This window comes from Petaurus breviceps, unplaced genomic scaffold (genome assembly GCF_028583685.1).
Source record: "Petaurus breviceps papuanus isolate PSGF00001 unplaced genomic scaffold, PetGlider_PUasm1.0 90617, whole genome shotgun sequence".
Lineage (NCBI taxonomy): Eukaryota > Metazoa > Chordata > Mammalia > Diprotodontia > Petauridae > Petaurus > Petaurus breviceps.
Window position 1 is genome coordinate 5,994,742 of NW_027187287.1, and position 16,102 is coordinate 6,010,843.

Below are 16,102 nucleotides of genomic sequence, written 5' to 3' on the forward strand. Positions count from 1 at the left end.
AACCTAGGAAACCTAGCATGTATCTGTGACTGCATTGGCCCAAATCACCGTCTATCTGTCATTGTCCATACAGCACTCTAGGGAACAGTCTTAAACTACCTACTGATTACCCTTAACCACCTTCTAACAGATTATCTGTAGGTACTTCCCATTCCTTTGTACCCTACCAACATGGCAAGAAGCAAACTGTTAAAAAATGGTTCTGTATCTTTCCAGTCTCAGGTCTTTCACATAAATAGGATTGTCATTTCCCAAAACTGCTGTGATCTCTCAACTGGAGTGAAGAGAGGAACCCTGTGTTCAGAATTTGCAGGAAGCTGAGATGAGAGGTGTTCAGAGAAATTTCTGGCAAGGTAAGTGAGGATATCAGTCAGTATCCTGCCCTTCCCTTTTCTCCTTTATCTTTTTAGAATGGTTACACATAAATATAGTGTTGAGAATTTTATTTTTTAAGCTAGCTAGAAGAAAATTTCTGTCATTCTAAATAGAGAATGGAAACATGCATCTTTATGATCATGAATATATGTGTATATATAATATATATCCTTATTATTCAGCATAATAATAATAGCTAGCTTTTATATCACACTTTAAAGTTTGCAAAGCACTCTACATATATTCTTTCATTTGATCTTCACAATAATCCTGTGAGATAGATACACTTATTATCTCCATTTTATAGATGAGTAAACTGAGACTGAGAGAGATTACTTGTATCTGAGGTAAGATTTGAACTCAGATCTTTTTTACTCCAAGCCCCACATTTGATCCACCTTGCCTCAGAGCTGCCATTATGTTTGGAATCTGTGGCCCAGGCCAGACAGAAATGATATGAACTACGTTTTCTCCCCTTTAGTTATTCCAGTGCTAGGGAAGGAGCAAGATCCACACTTCTGTTTTCCTGGATGATTCCCAAGTTATCTGGTGACTTTTCTACCTATGTGATAACACCATTTCCTATCTTCTGTCCCTGGTAACAGTACTGTGCCTTTAGTTCCTCTGTGATGTCATCTTCAATGCTTACCAAAACATACTCTTGTATTCAGTGCATTGATGTAGCTACTCTGGGAAATTTTTTTTAACCTTCTTATCATTGTCATCAGGGATGGCAATATAATCTTAAATTGTTTCCTTCTGAATGTTTGCAATATTTACTCTGTGACCTGGGAGCTGTGAAATTTGGCTATAAGATTCCTGGGTGTTTTCAACTTAGCATCTCTTTCTGGAGTTGATTAGTGGATTCTTTAAATTTCTATTTTACTATAATAATAGTAGTTCTAGGAATTTCTTAAAATATGATGTCTTTTCTTTGATCATAGCTTTCAAGTAGTCCAATATTTCTTAAATTATCTCTCCTTGATCTTCTTTCCAGGTCAGTTGCTTTTCCAATGACATATTTCACATTTTTTTTCTATTTTTTCATTCTTTTGTTTTTGTTTTATTGTTTCTTGATGTTTCAAGGAGTAATTAGCTTCCACTTGCCCAATTCTATTTTTTTCCTTTTATTTTTGGAGGGGGAAAAGTAGGGCAACTGGGGTTAAGTGACTTTTCAAGGTCACACGGCCAGTTTTTTGTGTTAAGCATCTGAGGCCATATTTGAAATTAGGTCCTCCTGACTCCAGGGCTGGTGCTCTATTCACTGTGCCACCCCAGATAGGAATTCTTTTTTTTCCAATTCTAATTTTTTTAAATTTATGTTTATTTTTAGTTTACATCATTCATTTCCACAAGATTTTGAGTTACAAATTTTCTCCACATCTTTCCCCTACCTACCACGCCAAAACAGTGATCCCACTGTATACCCCCTCCCCCAAGCTGCTCTCTCCTTTATCCTCCCCCATGCTCCCTCTGACTTTCCAGTAGGGCAAGAGTGCCTGTAAATCTTATTTCCTAGTTGCATGTAAAAGAAAATTATATATAAAACATTTCATTTTAAAACTTTGATTTCCAGATTCTTTCCATTCCTCCCTTGTCACCCACCCTTACTGGGAAGATAGGCAATTAAATATAGGTTGTACATGTGTAGCTATGCAAAATATTTCCATAGTGGATATATTGTAAAAGACTGACTATATTTCCCTCCATCCTATCCCACCCCCAACTTGTTCCATTCTCTACTTTGACCCTTCCCTTTTCAAAAGTGTGTGCTTCTAACTTCTCTCCCTTGCAACCTACCCTCCCCTCCATCATCCCCCCTCTCACCCCCTTCCCCTCTACTCTCCTGTAGAGTGAGATACCCTATTTAGTGTGTATGTCATTCCCTTCCTAAGCCAAATTCAATGAGAATAAGGTTGACCCATTCCCTTTTGCCTTCCTCTTCTTCCCCTCCATTGTAACAGTTTTCTCTAACCTCTTCTATATGAGATAATTTACCCCATTCTGTCTCTCCCCATCTCTCATTATATTTCTCTCTCACCTCTCTATTTCACCTTATAAGTATCATCCCTTCCATTCAGTTGGTCTTGTGCCCTCTGTCTATGTATACCTGTACACATAAATACATACATTCACATATGTATTCATATGCCCATATACCCTCCTATATAGACATATATATGTATGTACACACACACACACACACACACACATATATATATATATATACATACATTTATATTCCCTTCAACTATTCTCATACTGAGAAAAGTTTCATGAGTTATAATTATCATTTTTCCATGTAGAAATGTAAGTAGTTCAACTTTGATAAGTTTCTTATGATTTCTTTTCCCTGTTTACCTTTTCATGCTTCTCTTGCTTCTTGTAACTGAATGTCAAATTTTCTATTCAACTCTGTTTTTTTTCAGCAAGAATGCTTAAAAGTCCTCTATTCCACTGAATGACCGTATTTTCCCCATAAACATGATACTCAGTTTTGCTGGGTAGGTCATTCTTGGTTTTAATCACAGCAACTTTGACCTCCTGAATAGCATATTCCAAGCCCTTCGATCACTCAGTGTAGAAGTTGCCAGGTTCTGTGTTATCCTGATTGTGTTTCCACAGTATTCAAATTGTTTCTTCCTGGCTTCTTATAATGTTTTCTCCTTGATCAGGGAACTCCAGAACCTGACTATAATATTCCTAGTAGTTTCCTTTTTGGGATCTTTTTCAAGCAGTGATTGGTGGATTCTTTCAAACTCTATTTTGCCCTCTGGTTGTAAAACTTCAGGGCATTTTTCCTTGAGAATTTCTTGAAGGATGATTTCTAGGTTCTTTTTTTGATCATAGCTTTCATGTAGTCCAATAATTTTTAAATTATTTCTCCTGGCTCTGTTTTCCAGGTCAGTGGTTTTCTCAATGAGATATTTCGCATTGCCTTCTATTTTTTTATTTGTTTGGATCTGTTTAATAGTATCATGATTTCTCATAAAGTCACTAGCTTCCATTTGCTCCAATCTAATTCTGAAGGAATGATTCTCTTCAGTGAATAAGATTCTTTTTCCATTAGGCAAATTTGGCTTTTTAAGGCATTCTTCTCCTCATTTGGCTTTTTAAGCCTCTTTTGCATTTGAGTTAGTCTACTTTTTAAGGTGTTATTCTCTTTAGTCAGGTTGTTCACTCTTTTTTCATGATTTTCTTGCATCATTCTCATTTCTCTTCCCAATTTTTCTTCCACTTCTCTTATTTGGTTTTTAAAAATCCTTCTTTAGCTCCTCTATGGCCTGTAATCAGTTCATATTTTTTTTGGAAGCTTTTGGTGCAGGAGTTCTGACTTTGTTGTCTTCCTGCCATTCCATGCTTTGTCCCCCCAAAAGGAATCCAAAGTTAGATTTCTGTGCTTGCTTTGCTTCCTTTGCTTGCTCATGTTGCCACTCAGTTGCTTGATTTTTTAGCATTTTGCCACAGTAGAACTCTGCTTCCAGAGAGGAGAGCTTTGTCCCAAATCACTGGGGTTTTCTCAGCTGCTGAAGGTATTAGTTGGCTGCCCTCTCTGAATCCTTCACATCCTCTGACTCACTAGTCACACACCCCAGGACCTCCACCCTAGACAGTAATCCAGATCCAAGCAGGGTAATGCAAGAGTGATTATCCTTCAGAATTGTTGCTTGGTTCCCCTACAATCTACAGGCCAGGAGCTCCGAAGCAACCATGCCATGGCAGCTGTCACACTTCAGCCACTGCTCCTTCCAGGGGTAGAAGCCAGACCTCATTCCTGGACTCCCTGTTCCCAAAGTCTACACTGACCTCTCACTTTGTTTTTGGCACCTATGGTTTGATAATTCTGGAAACCGCCACAGCTGCTTGTGATCCACTCTCCCAACATCCCTCTAGCTGTGGCTGGTCAGGCCACCCTGAGGCTAAAAGCGTGGACCCACTCAGGGCTGGGCTCTGCTCCCAGCATGCTGAGATGGACCCTTTCTGCCAGCCTGCCGGGCTGTCTTCAGCAGACGGTTTGTTTCTCTCTGTCACTTTGTGGGTTCTGTAGCCCTAAAGTTTGTTTAGAGTTATTTTTTATAGGTAGTTGAGGTGGTTATAGGGGGAGCACAGGGAGTTTTCCTGCTTCTATACTACCATCTTGGCTCTGCTCCAATTCTAATTTTTAATAGATTATTTTTTCACTGAGTTTTTGTACCTCCTTTTTCATTTGGTCACTTCAGTTTTTTTTGACTAGTTCTTCTCATCAGTGTATTTTTACACATTTTTTTTTCCTATTTGGTCAGTTCTGATTTTTAAGGTATCATTTACTTCAGTATTTTTTGTGCCTTTTTTACCAAGTTGATTCTTTTTTCATTTTTTACTTGCATTACTCTCATTTCTTTTCCCAATTCTCCCCTCTTATTTGATTTTTAAACTTCTTTTTTGAGATCCACCAGAACTTATTTTGGGGCTTAATACCAATTCACATTTTTCTTTGAGGCTTTGAATGTAACAGTTTTGACTTTATTTTTTTGGTCTTCTGATCTTTTGTCTTCTTTTGATCTTCCTTGTTACCATAGTAACTTTCTATAGTAAAGCTCTTGTTTTGTGTTTTGCTCTTTTTCTAATCTATTTCTTGGTTTTTAACTTTATATTAAAATTATGCTCTGCTCCTGGGGTGGAGGGAGCCACTGTCCCAAGCTTCAAGTTTTTTGTGCTGTTGTTTGTAGATCTAGTTCTTGGGGTCTGTAAGTTTTCAGTTCTTCCATGGTGGTATGATCTAAGGAGAAGTGTGGTCACTGTTCTCTTGGCCTGTGCTGTGGTCTCAGAGTGACCACAAGTACTCTGTATAACTCTGAAACTGTGACCAGGGTCTCCACTCCCCTGTGGCTTCATGCTCTAGTGTGCTAGCCCTTCTCCTTTCCATATGATTCTGACCCAGACACAAGAGTTCTGCTCCCAGTACTAGTAGTTGTCCACCCTCCTTACTGTTTATGGGCTGAGTGCTTCTGAAGCTACTGCTTCTGATTCAATCATTCCCAAGGCCTGCTATTGGCTTGCTGGGGTACAGCCTGTGTTAGACTGAGCTCCACTCTTTCCCCAGTGTTATGGGAATGGAAATTTAAGATCTTCCCTGCGCCTAGGCCCTTTGATTGGCTTAAGTGACTCTGAGAACCTTCCTTGATTTGAAAATATACTCTGCCCACTAATAGGCTGAATGTGGTCACCTGGAGCCTGTGGCGGGAGGCTTGTTTTTCAGGAACGCCCACACCTAGATACTTTGTGAATGGGCAGTGGGTCAAGAAGGATGTGACATTCTCTGAGCCAGGAAAAGGCTGTATATACCCTGATGTGAGATTTTGTTTGGGGGCTCACTTTGAGAAGAGTTATGTGATTTGACCAGATGAGACTCTGGGCAGCCGTTGAGCCCCCTGACTTTGAAAACCCAGATGTTGGCGCTTCCCTCTCTGGTAACTGAACTAGGTAAATGATGTAATGGCCAGACAGCTGGAAGCCTGTCTGCTGGTGTTTCTCTGTATTTGTTGTCTGCTTATAACTTGTTTGTATTCTCTGAAGTTTGGGGTGCTGACCTTTTCCCCCTGAGCTAGGTAAATGACATATGTTTGATTAAAGCAGGATTGTTAATCCATTTTGAGTTGCTTTCCTTTAGAAAAGCAGATCTAAGAATTTGTGTTGGCAGCCACCCTGGGGATGCTGGGGTGCTTGCTGCTATACCCAATGAGACAGACTTTTCCTGTTGACCATTTAAGTTGTCTTGGGCTAGAAACTTGTTTCATTCTGTCATTTTGTTGGTTCTACTGCTTCAGAATTCATTTTGAGGCATATTTTAAAGTTGTTTGGAGGGAAATTTGGGAGACCTCAGGTAAGTCCTTTCCTATTCCATCTTGACCCTATCACCTGACCCTTTCATTTTACAGAAATGGAAGCTCAGTTCAATTTGCTAAAGGTCACACAGTGTTATGTGGCAAAGTCAAAATTTGCATTTAGATTATCTGATCCCAAAATCATTATTCTTTCCTCTGCGTGCCTCTTCTACTTTCCTTCATCAAGCTTACTTATGTCTCTGCCACTTTCACCCATGTTCTGCCTTCTGGTGCCAAATATTTAAAAAAAATACTTATTCTTTGACAGACTAGCCCTTTAAATACTTAAGACATCTGTTATTTCTACCTCAGTCTTCTACTGGGTAAATATCCCTAGTTTTTTTCCACTGATCTTCAAATGGTTTGATATCAAAAGTTCTTTGCTATACTGCTTACTCTCCTATTGCAATCTCTAACTTATCCTTATTTTTCTCTGCCTCCCTCGGAATTATTGCAAAAAACTTGCCATCCTTCAGATTTCATTTTTTCTATGAAATATTTACAAATTAGTACCCAAAACTTTTGTAAGACTTTTTGAAAAGTCTAGATGCATATAAAATGAAAAAATCCTTCCAATGATAAGTCTATAATTGCCCATAGTAGGTATTTAATATTTTTTAAGCTAAAAAGTAGGAGTTTTAAACTGTTTTATGTGGAACCATATTTTTCCTCCCAAGGTTTTTGCTCCTTTTTGAAGGAACAGATTTTTCTCTAAAACACACTAACCTCAGTAATCTATTGTTCATTTCTAAGATCTAAAATATAAGAATTGATGTTCTTCTTCCCCCTGTCCCTTATAGGGGTTGGACATATTTTCTTTGCCTGGCCACCCTTTCTCTTTACCCCAAAGGTAAAAGGTTTTCTCTCTGAACTCAAAACAAATTTGATAGCAATCAAGGCCTTCCCACACCAAAACTTTAATTATTAGCTACAAAATAGGGTGCAAGTGATAGTATGAGATTTAGATTCAGAAGCCCAGGCTTTGCTACTCACTGCCAATGTAACCCTTGGTAAATCACCTAACCAATCTGTGCTTCAGATTCTTCATCTGTAAAATAAAGGGGTTGGATTAGTTCAGCACAAAAATTTAGTAACCGATTCACATCTGGGAGGGATGCAAGTTGTGTTCTGCCAGAAAAGCCAGTTTTTAAAGAAAATAAATATATACTTTTTTATTATGAACATAATTAACAAAAAATTATAGAAAGAATTAATGATGTGTGTATATGAAACTATGAAGAAGAGCAGACTTTATTTCCAGTGTTCCTTAATTCAGTAATTTCCTAACTCCAAGTGAACTGTATGCTCAAATAGTTATATCCTCCCAATGTCATTCTAGTATAGCACACTAAGGTATTGTGTGTCACATTTTATATAGGGCTTGAAGATTTTGTAAAGCATTTCCTCAATATCAACCTAAGGTAGGTAAAGCCAGTATTATTCTTCTCACTTTGTAAAGTCTCAGAAAATGAGGCTTAGAATTTTACATGATTTATCTAGGCCAGGGCACCCCCATACCTAATGTCAGAAATGATTTGCACTCAGGGCTCCAGATTCCCAGTCTTTACCACATCCTGTTTGCTCTCTTGATTTCTTCTTGAAGCAATATGAGGATGAAATTAAAAACATTTCCAATTTGCTCTAAAAATGCTTTAAGGTTTATAAGTTCTTCACAAAACTGCTGATAGGAGGCAAAATGTACTATCAGCCTATTAGAGGTAGCTATGTGGCCCAATAAAGCATTGGGCCTGGAGTGAGAAAGACCTGAGTTTGAATCTTGCCTCAGATACTTACTAGCTGTGCAACCCAGTGTAGCTTTCAGTTTCCTTATCTGTAAAATGGGAAAAATAAAAGAACCTACCTCACAGTTGTTGTAAGGATTAAAATAACATGTAGAACTGCTTATCTTCCCAGTAAGGGTGGGTGACAAGGGAGGAAGGGAATGAATCTGGAATTCAAAGTTTTAAAATCAAATAAAATCAAAATATTCAAATATATATATATGTATATATATATATATACTATTATTAATACTATTTTACATATAATTGGGAATAAGATATACAGGCACTGGGGCATAGAGATCCACTGGAAAAGTCGAAAGGGGTATGGGAGAGAGCAGACTGGAGGAGGGGATATCCTGTGGGACTGCTATTTTGGGGCGGTGGGTAGGGGAAAAACAGGGAAAAAATTTGTAACTCAAAATCTGGCGGAAATGAATGATGTAAATCAGAAGTTAATAAAGCATTTGAAAAAAAATAACATGTAAATCACTCTAAAAACCTTGAAGCAATATACAAATGCAATTATTATGTCTTCATTTTAAAGAAAACTGAAGGCCAGAGTTGAAAGAATAGACAGAATGAATAGTGATGACAGAAGGCAGAGCTGCTTATCTCTTACCTTGCTTACCATTCTCTACCAGAGACAATGGTCTTTGGACTAGAAATGACAAACAAAAAAAACTGCTAATAAGGAGCTGATACCCAAGATTAAGTGAGGATGGGAGCACTTAGTTGTTCTTGATGAGTTCAAGTCACATTCTAGGGGACTGAGAGAATTGGCAGATATGAAATACTCTGTTAGTAATCTTGAAAATGTGTGGAAAACTGAAGAAGCAGCACAGGTTGGCGAAAGAGCAAACATCTTGATTATTTTTAAATGGAGGGTGAGGGGTGGAGAATGGAGTCTGAAAACTAGACTGCTTAACAACTTTAATTTCTTTTTTTTAATTATTTATTTATTTTTAAAATTAATTTGTTCATTTCCTTTTCATTTACAGGATTCAATTCCACAATTCCTTGAGTTTCACATTTTGTCCCCCTCCCTCCCCTCCCCCCTATGGCTGCATATAGTCAAGTATAGGATCTGTAAATACTTTCACATTATACATTAGTCAGGTTATAAAGATGGATTGTATCAGATGGAATGAAAAATGGTAAAGAGGACATAAAATCAAACAAGAGAAGGAAAAAGATCAGGTAGTTTGCTTCAATCTGGATATAAACTCAGTTCTTTCTAGTTCTTTCTCTGGATGCACATATTTCTCTCCATCATGAGTCCTTTGGGATTGACTTATATCACTGCATTGCTGAGAAGAGTCCAGTCTATCAAAGCTGGTCATCACACAGACGTTGTGTCTGTAATTGTGTACAAATTTCTCCTGGTTCTACTCTTCTCACTCAGCATCAGTTTGTATAAGCTTCTCCAGGTAAATATGAAGACCGTCTGCTCCTCATTTCTTATAGCACAATAGTATTCCATAACATGCATATACCAAAACTTGTTCAGCCATTCCCCAATTGATGTGCACCCCCTTAATTTCCAATTCTTTGCCACCACAAAAAGGGCTGCTATAAACATTTTTGTACATATGGGTCTTCCTCCCACTTCTATGATCTCTTTGGGATATAACCCTAGGAGTGGTATTGCTGGGTCAAAGGATATGAAATTATTTATAGCCCTTTGGGCATAATTCCAGATTGCTCTCCAGAAAGGCTGGATCAGTTCACAACTCCACCTGCTGGAGTTGTGCATTAGTGTTCTAATTTGCCCACATCCTCTCCAGCATTTGTTATTTTCCTGTTTTGTCATCTTAGCCAATCTGACTGGTGAGATGTGGTACCTCAGAGTTGTTTTGATTTGCATTTCTCTAATCAATAGTGATTTAGAGCATTTCTTCATGTGCTTATAGATATCTTTAATTTCTTTCTCTGAAAATTGCCTGTTCATATCCTTTGACCATTTATCAATTGGGGAATAACTTGTATTCTTATAAATTTGACTCAATTCTCTGTATATTTTAGAAATGAGTCCTTTGTCAGAGACATAAGTTGTAAAGATTCTTTCCCAATTTCCCACCTCTCTCTTAATCTTGGTTACATTGGCTTTGTTTGTACAATAACTTTAATTTCTGCCAACATTGAAGTATTATTAGAATGCTTCTGGTGCTTACTAGCTCAGTGACATGGGGCAAGGCAAGTTACCTAACCTGTTTCCTAATATGTAAAGGGAGAATCATACTACTTGCATTATCTACCTCACAGGGTAGTCGGTACCAAAAGGGATACTGTATGTAAAAGTGCTTTACAAACTTTGTAGCTCTATGTAATGTCAATTATTAATACCTAAAAAAAAGGAAGCAGTCACCAATGAGAGCAACATAGGTTCATCAAGAACAGGTCATGCCATAGGAGGCTTATGATAGAAAGAAAGGCTCAGCAACAAAGAACTGGAAACAAAGTCAATGCTTGTTAATTGTGTAGTATGTGAATATAATAGCATATGACTGTTGCAAGAAATGGTGACTGTGAATAAATATGAAAAAAGAACCCCTCCTAGTTTCTTTGTAGAGGTGGGGGATAAAGAGGGTTGAGTACAAATGATATATTTTTTCTAAGTTTTGCTAAACTATTTTCTCTGGGAGGAAGGATACCTGGGAAATATATGATGCAAAAACTATGAATTATTTGAGTCAAAAATATATTTTAGAATTTTTTTTTAAAAAGTTATGCCACCAGACTAACTTAATTTCCTTTTTTGAAAGATTTATTAACCTGACAGGGGAATGTCACAGATCTAGTTTACCTAGATTTTAGCAAAGTATTTTAATAAAGTCTCACATGCTATTCTTGTGGAAGTCAAAGACTTGCCATATATGTGAAAAACATTTGTTGTAGTGTATTTTGGGGGTAGCAAAAAAAAAACCTGGAAAAAATTAGGAGTTAATTGTTGCAGAAAGACATAGTAATATAAACTGTTGAAGTTGTGAATCAATTCAATCATTCTGAAAATAAATTATGAAATTATGCTAAAAAGGACTAAAATAACTATGCCCCTTTACCCATTTTTCCAGTTGCACAGAGTAAGGACTTCAACCAAGGTTTTCTGAATTTAATGCCCTTTCTAATATACTATGGTGCTTGGTTTGGTTGATTTTAACTACAAGTACACTCAGGCAAAACCTGCCATTAATAACAGTTCTCCCACTAATGTTTCAATTCAAAGTCATGTCTTTGTATTTTGAAATTTGCTTTATTAGATGCCCATTTTCTTAACTCAATGCAAGTACTTGCCTTTCTCAAGGCAGAGTGTTTAGAACAAAGATGAACACTTTTTACATCATAATATTTATAAATCGAGTATATTAATAGTACATTTTATTAAAATCAAATTAATATAATCAAACTCATGAAACACAATATCATTACCTGTCTTTTGTTGTTGGTCTTTTTACAAACAGACATCTACCTCCTAAAACGTTTTTTTTTTTTTAAGCAATTGGGGTTAAGTAACTTGCTCAAGGTTATGTGGCCAGCTATTTCTGGGTGTGGTGCTAAGTATCTGAGCCCAGATTCGATCCCCAGGTCATCCCAACACTGGAGCCATTGCTCTTACTCGCTGAGCCACCTGGCTGCCCCACCTCCTAAAACTTTTAAGTTTCATTTTACAACTCTCCCAAAGTTATAACAATCTATTGTCTATATTAAAGAAGGCCTCTCCTCTCTATTAAATATATTTTTATCCTGGTAAGTTCCCCATCCCGGAATCTGCCTACTGCAGCCCCATTGTGGACTCTGACTGATGTAGGAAACTTGTTTATAACCTATATACACAGCTGTGCTTTTATTTTCTATATTTATGCTTATAAGTTTTCACTTTGGTATGAAATGAGCCTCCAATTATGGAAGTTTTCACATTCACCCGGTTTGTAAGATTTCTTCCCCATGTTTTCTTTTTTTTATGCACAGTTGGGTCTCCATTCACTCTAAAAGTTTTCCCACAGTTACTACATTGATAAGGTTTCTCCCCTGTGTGGATTCTTTTATGTCCTGTGAGGTGTGAGCTCTGACTAAAGGCTTTGCTACACTCACTACATTTATATGGCTTCTCCTCACTGTGGATTATTTTGTATTGTCTAAGGCCAGAGCTATGGCTGAAAGCTGTCCCACACTCTTTACATTCATAGGGTTTCTTCCCAACATAGATTCTTTGATGCTGTCTAAGATCTGATCACCCACTGAAGGCTTTCCCACACTGGTCACACCTAAATGGTTTCTCCCCAGTATGAACCCTTTTATGTTCTATGAGTGCTGAGCTCACTCTGAAGGCTTTTCCACAATCATCACACCCATAAGGCTTCTCCTCAGTGTGAATTCTTTTATGTTGCATAAGTATAGAATTATGGCTGAAGGATTTTCCACACTCCTTTCATTTGCAAATCTTCTCTCCTGTGTGGATTCTTTGATGTTCAATAAGGTAATACTTGTCACTGAAGTCTTTTCCACATTTATCACACTTAAGAGGTTTCTCTCCAGTATGGATCTTGTTATGCTTCTGAAAAGTTGAACTCATACTATAGACTTTCTGATATTCATCATATTCATAGAATTTAAGCCTCCTGTGGATTCTCTTATGTTTCCTAAGGCCGAGTTGGGCCTGAAGGATTTTCCACACTCCTTACATAAGGTATCTCTTCAGTGTGTGTTTTCTGATGTAGTAGAAGTGGTGAACTGGTGGCCATATTTTTCGTTTCTGAATTTTCTTAGTCCACTATCAACTTTATGATATGAAAGTTGTTTAGAGTTTAGATGGAAACTTATCCCAAATTCTTTACCTTTTTTCCCTATTTTTATCCTCAGGGTTATCTTGGTTCTGGCAGTTACTACACTGAAGCATCTCTCAGGCTCTCTGCCTTGGGTTTACCCCATGCACTCTGTATTTTATCATTCCATTCACTAGTTTCTCTAAACACAGATATGTAGGTAACATTATCCTGGAGTCTTTTATATTCTGCATTTCCAAAACTTCTTTGTTCTGTAGTTAATTCTTCATCTTCAATTCTCATCTTAACATTTGACCCTAAAAAAGAGATTAAAAATAAGATGTCAACTATTCACTGTGCTAGAAAAAAAAAAGGAGGTTGCTTGAGAAGGCACAAAAAATGGATTACCGGGGCAGCTAGGTGGTTCAGTGAATAGACCACTGGCCCTGGAGTCAGGAGGACCTGAGTTCAAATCCGGCCTCAGACACAACACAAAAACTAGCTGTGTGACCTTGGGCAAGTCACTTAACCCCAAATGCCCTCCCCCCACAAAAAAAGAAATTAATTACCTGGTCAGGTATGACAATGTCACATCTGCAAAATGTTTTAACACTATGGAGAAGTGATAGGCTGAAACAAGGCATAAAAACCAAGGGTCAAGAAGGTCAGGATTCTTATATGGTTATACAGGAAAGAATAAAGAAAAATTGTTGAGAATATACGCCAAGGAAGTCAAAGATAGAAAAGTCCCATATCTATGAAAACATTTATAGCAGTACATTTTCAGGATAGCAAAAAACCGGAAACAAAAGTGGGTGCCCTTTGCTGCAGGAAGACAAGCATACATTTGCTGAAGTTGTGAAATGATTGTCATTCTGAAAAACAGTTCTAGAATTATTCTAGAAAATGATAAAATTTCCATGCCCTTTGACCCAGAAATCCCACTCCTAGGCACAGACACTAAGGAGCCCAAAGACATTCATAAATATCAAAATATGAGTAGAACTTTTGTGGTAGCAAAGAACCAGAACAAAGAAAGTGTGCATTAAAGGAGGGACAAGTTGTGTTACATTCGTGTAATGGAATATGCTGTACCACAAGAAATAACAAATATGAAAAAGTCAAAGAATCAGAGTGAAATAAATAAAACCATGAACAATGTACACAATTACCACAATAATTTAAATGAAAACAAAAAACAGAATGTTGTGTAAAGACCAAGCTTGGCCTTAGAGAAAGACTGAGAAAATTCATCTCCCTCATTTCATTGGTGAGGTGACAGATAATAGGGAGAAACCATTTAGGTGTGACCAGTGTGGGAAAGCCTTCAATGGGTGATCAGATCTTAGCATTAAAGAATCCATACAAATGTGACACTGTCATTCATACCTGACCAGGTAATTCATTTCTTTTGGGTAGGAGAAGGGAGATATTAATGGAGATATTAAAAAAAAAAGAAAAAGTATAACTTAAGCAAGAGGAAAAACAAAAAGGTAGGCCAGAAAGAAAAAGAGATGCAGCTCTGAAAGTTGTATGCTGAATTATTGCAAATGTTTTTTTTTTCCTTTTTAATGAAATTTCTATACTTAATAAGTAAAAGCAAGCTCTACCTAATACAGATCTACAGTTTCATGCACAACCCTATTTTTCTGTTTTGCTTTGTAGGTGGAAATGCTCATTTTATTTGCTCTTCAGTTTGGAAAAAAAAATTTAAATTAAAATAAATTACAAAAAACAAAATAAGTAATAAAAGTAATAATAAAATACATATAATAGTAATACAAAATAATACAAAAGATATCAATAAAAATAGTTTAAAAAACAAAATAGGCACCCTTGATTACTGAATGGATGAACAAACTGTGGCAGATGAATATATTAGAATATTATTATGCCATAAAAATGATAAATGAGCAATACAGAGAAACATAGGAATACTTCTGTGAACTGATATAGAGCAAAGAACACAAAGTCAAGAGAAGATCCACAATGACTACAATAATCTGAAGAAAAACAAAAAAAAAGTAGTAGCCAAATTTAAATTATATGATGGTCTACCATGACTTCACATTTTCTCTCTATTCTCTGCCTAACCACCTCAATACTTTCTCACTGCAGAATTCTGTAGGTGTATTTGAATCCCAGTTCCATTACTTATCTAGGTAGGTGGCTGCAGGTAAGTCACAACTTCACCATAACTCAGTTTTCTCTTCTAAAAATAGAGATAATATTTGCACTACCTACTCAAAGGGTTTTTGTGAGGAAAGTCTTTGTAAAATTGATCTATAAAGATGGGTTACCATTCCCTCAACCTATGCTAAGCAATTGAGGCTACAATTAGGAAGGGAGAAAAAGAGATAAAGCTCAGTGAATTTATTCAAATATGGGCCTTATGCCAGGTATCCCACCTTGCAAGACCTCTGCTGTTACATTTTCTTTAACCTTTAAAACCCTGCTCAAAATTCCCTTTTTTCAGGAAAGCATCCCTATTTTATTTTGCCCAAGGTCACACGGCTAGTAAGTGTTAAGTGTCTTAGGCTGGATTTGAACTCAGGTGTTCCTGACTCCAGGGCCAGTGCTCTTTTCACGACACCACCTAGCCACCCCAAGCATCCCTATTTTAACAAGCACAACTCTAATCATTCTTTTATTCTGAGTCCTTCCAGCAAATGAGTTACTCTGTATATATCATTCTCTATTATTCCATATATGCTTTGAAACTTTTCTCCATAAATTTTATGGATTTAGTTTTTGTTCCGACATTTTAGCATTTTAGATTACATCTAAGATGCAATATTTTACTTGTTATATTATTTGATGAAGCTAGAAAAATATTCTGCAAAAATGATGTGTTCAATATTTGCTGTGAACAACATAACATGAGCATTAGGAATGATGTCATTTTGGAAACTTCAAGCACATCATTGATAATTGGAATGGGAATGTGAGTAGGAAACAATACCTAGGAGTATATGGAGCTAGGAATACCACTTCTCTAAGCTGAGCTAAGAAAGACATTCAAGGTCTGAGAAGAAACAATCTACATGTTCTATGAAGCTGCATTTATTCCACAAATACTGGACAACAAGGAAGAAGGGAAAGAAGAGATCTCAGGTTATGTTTGTCATGTATAAAGAACTCATGTTCTTATGGATCACTGGTGTAGGAGGGTGGATACCCTCGTTTTTAGATTCTCTTTCTTAATATTTGGGATTTATATAAAGTTCCACTTCCTGGGAACTTCGATCCAATATAATTCAACAAGCATTCACCAAGCACCTACTAATTGCTAGGCGCTGGGTACACAGACAAAATGAAA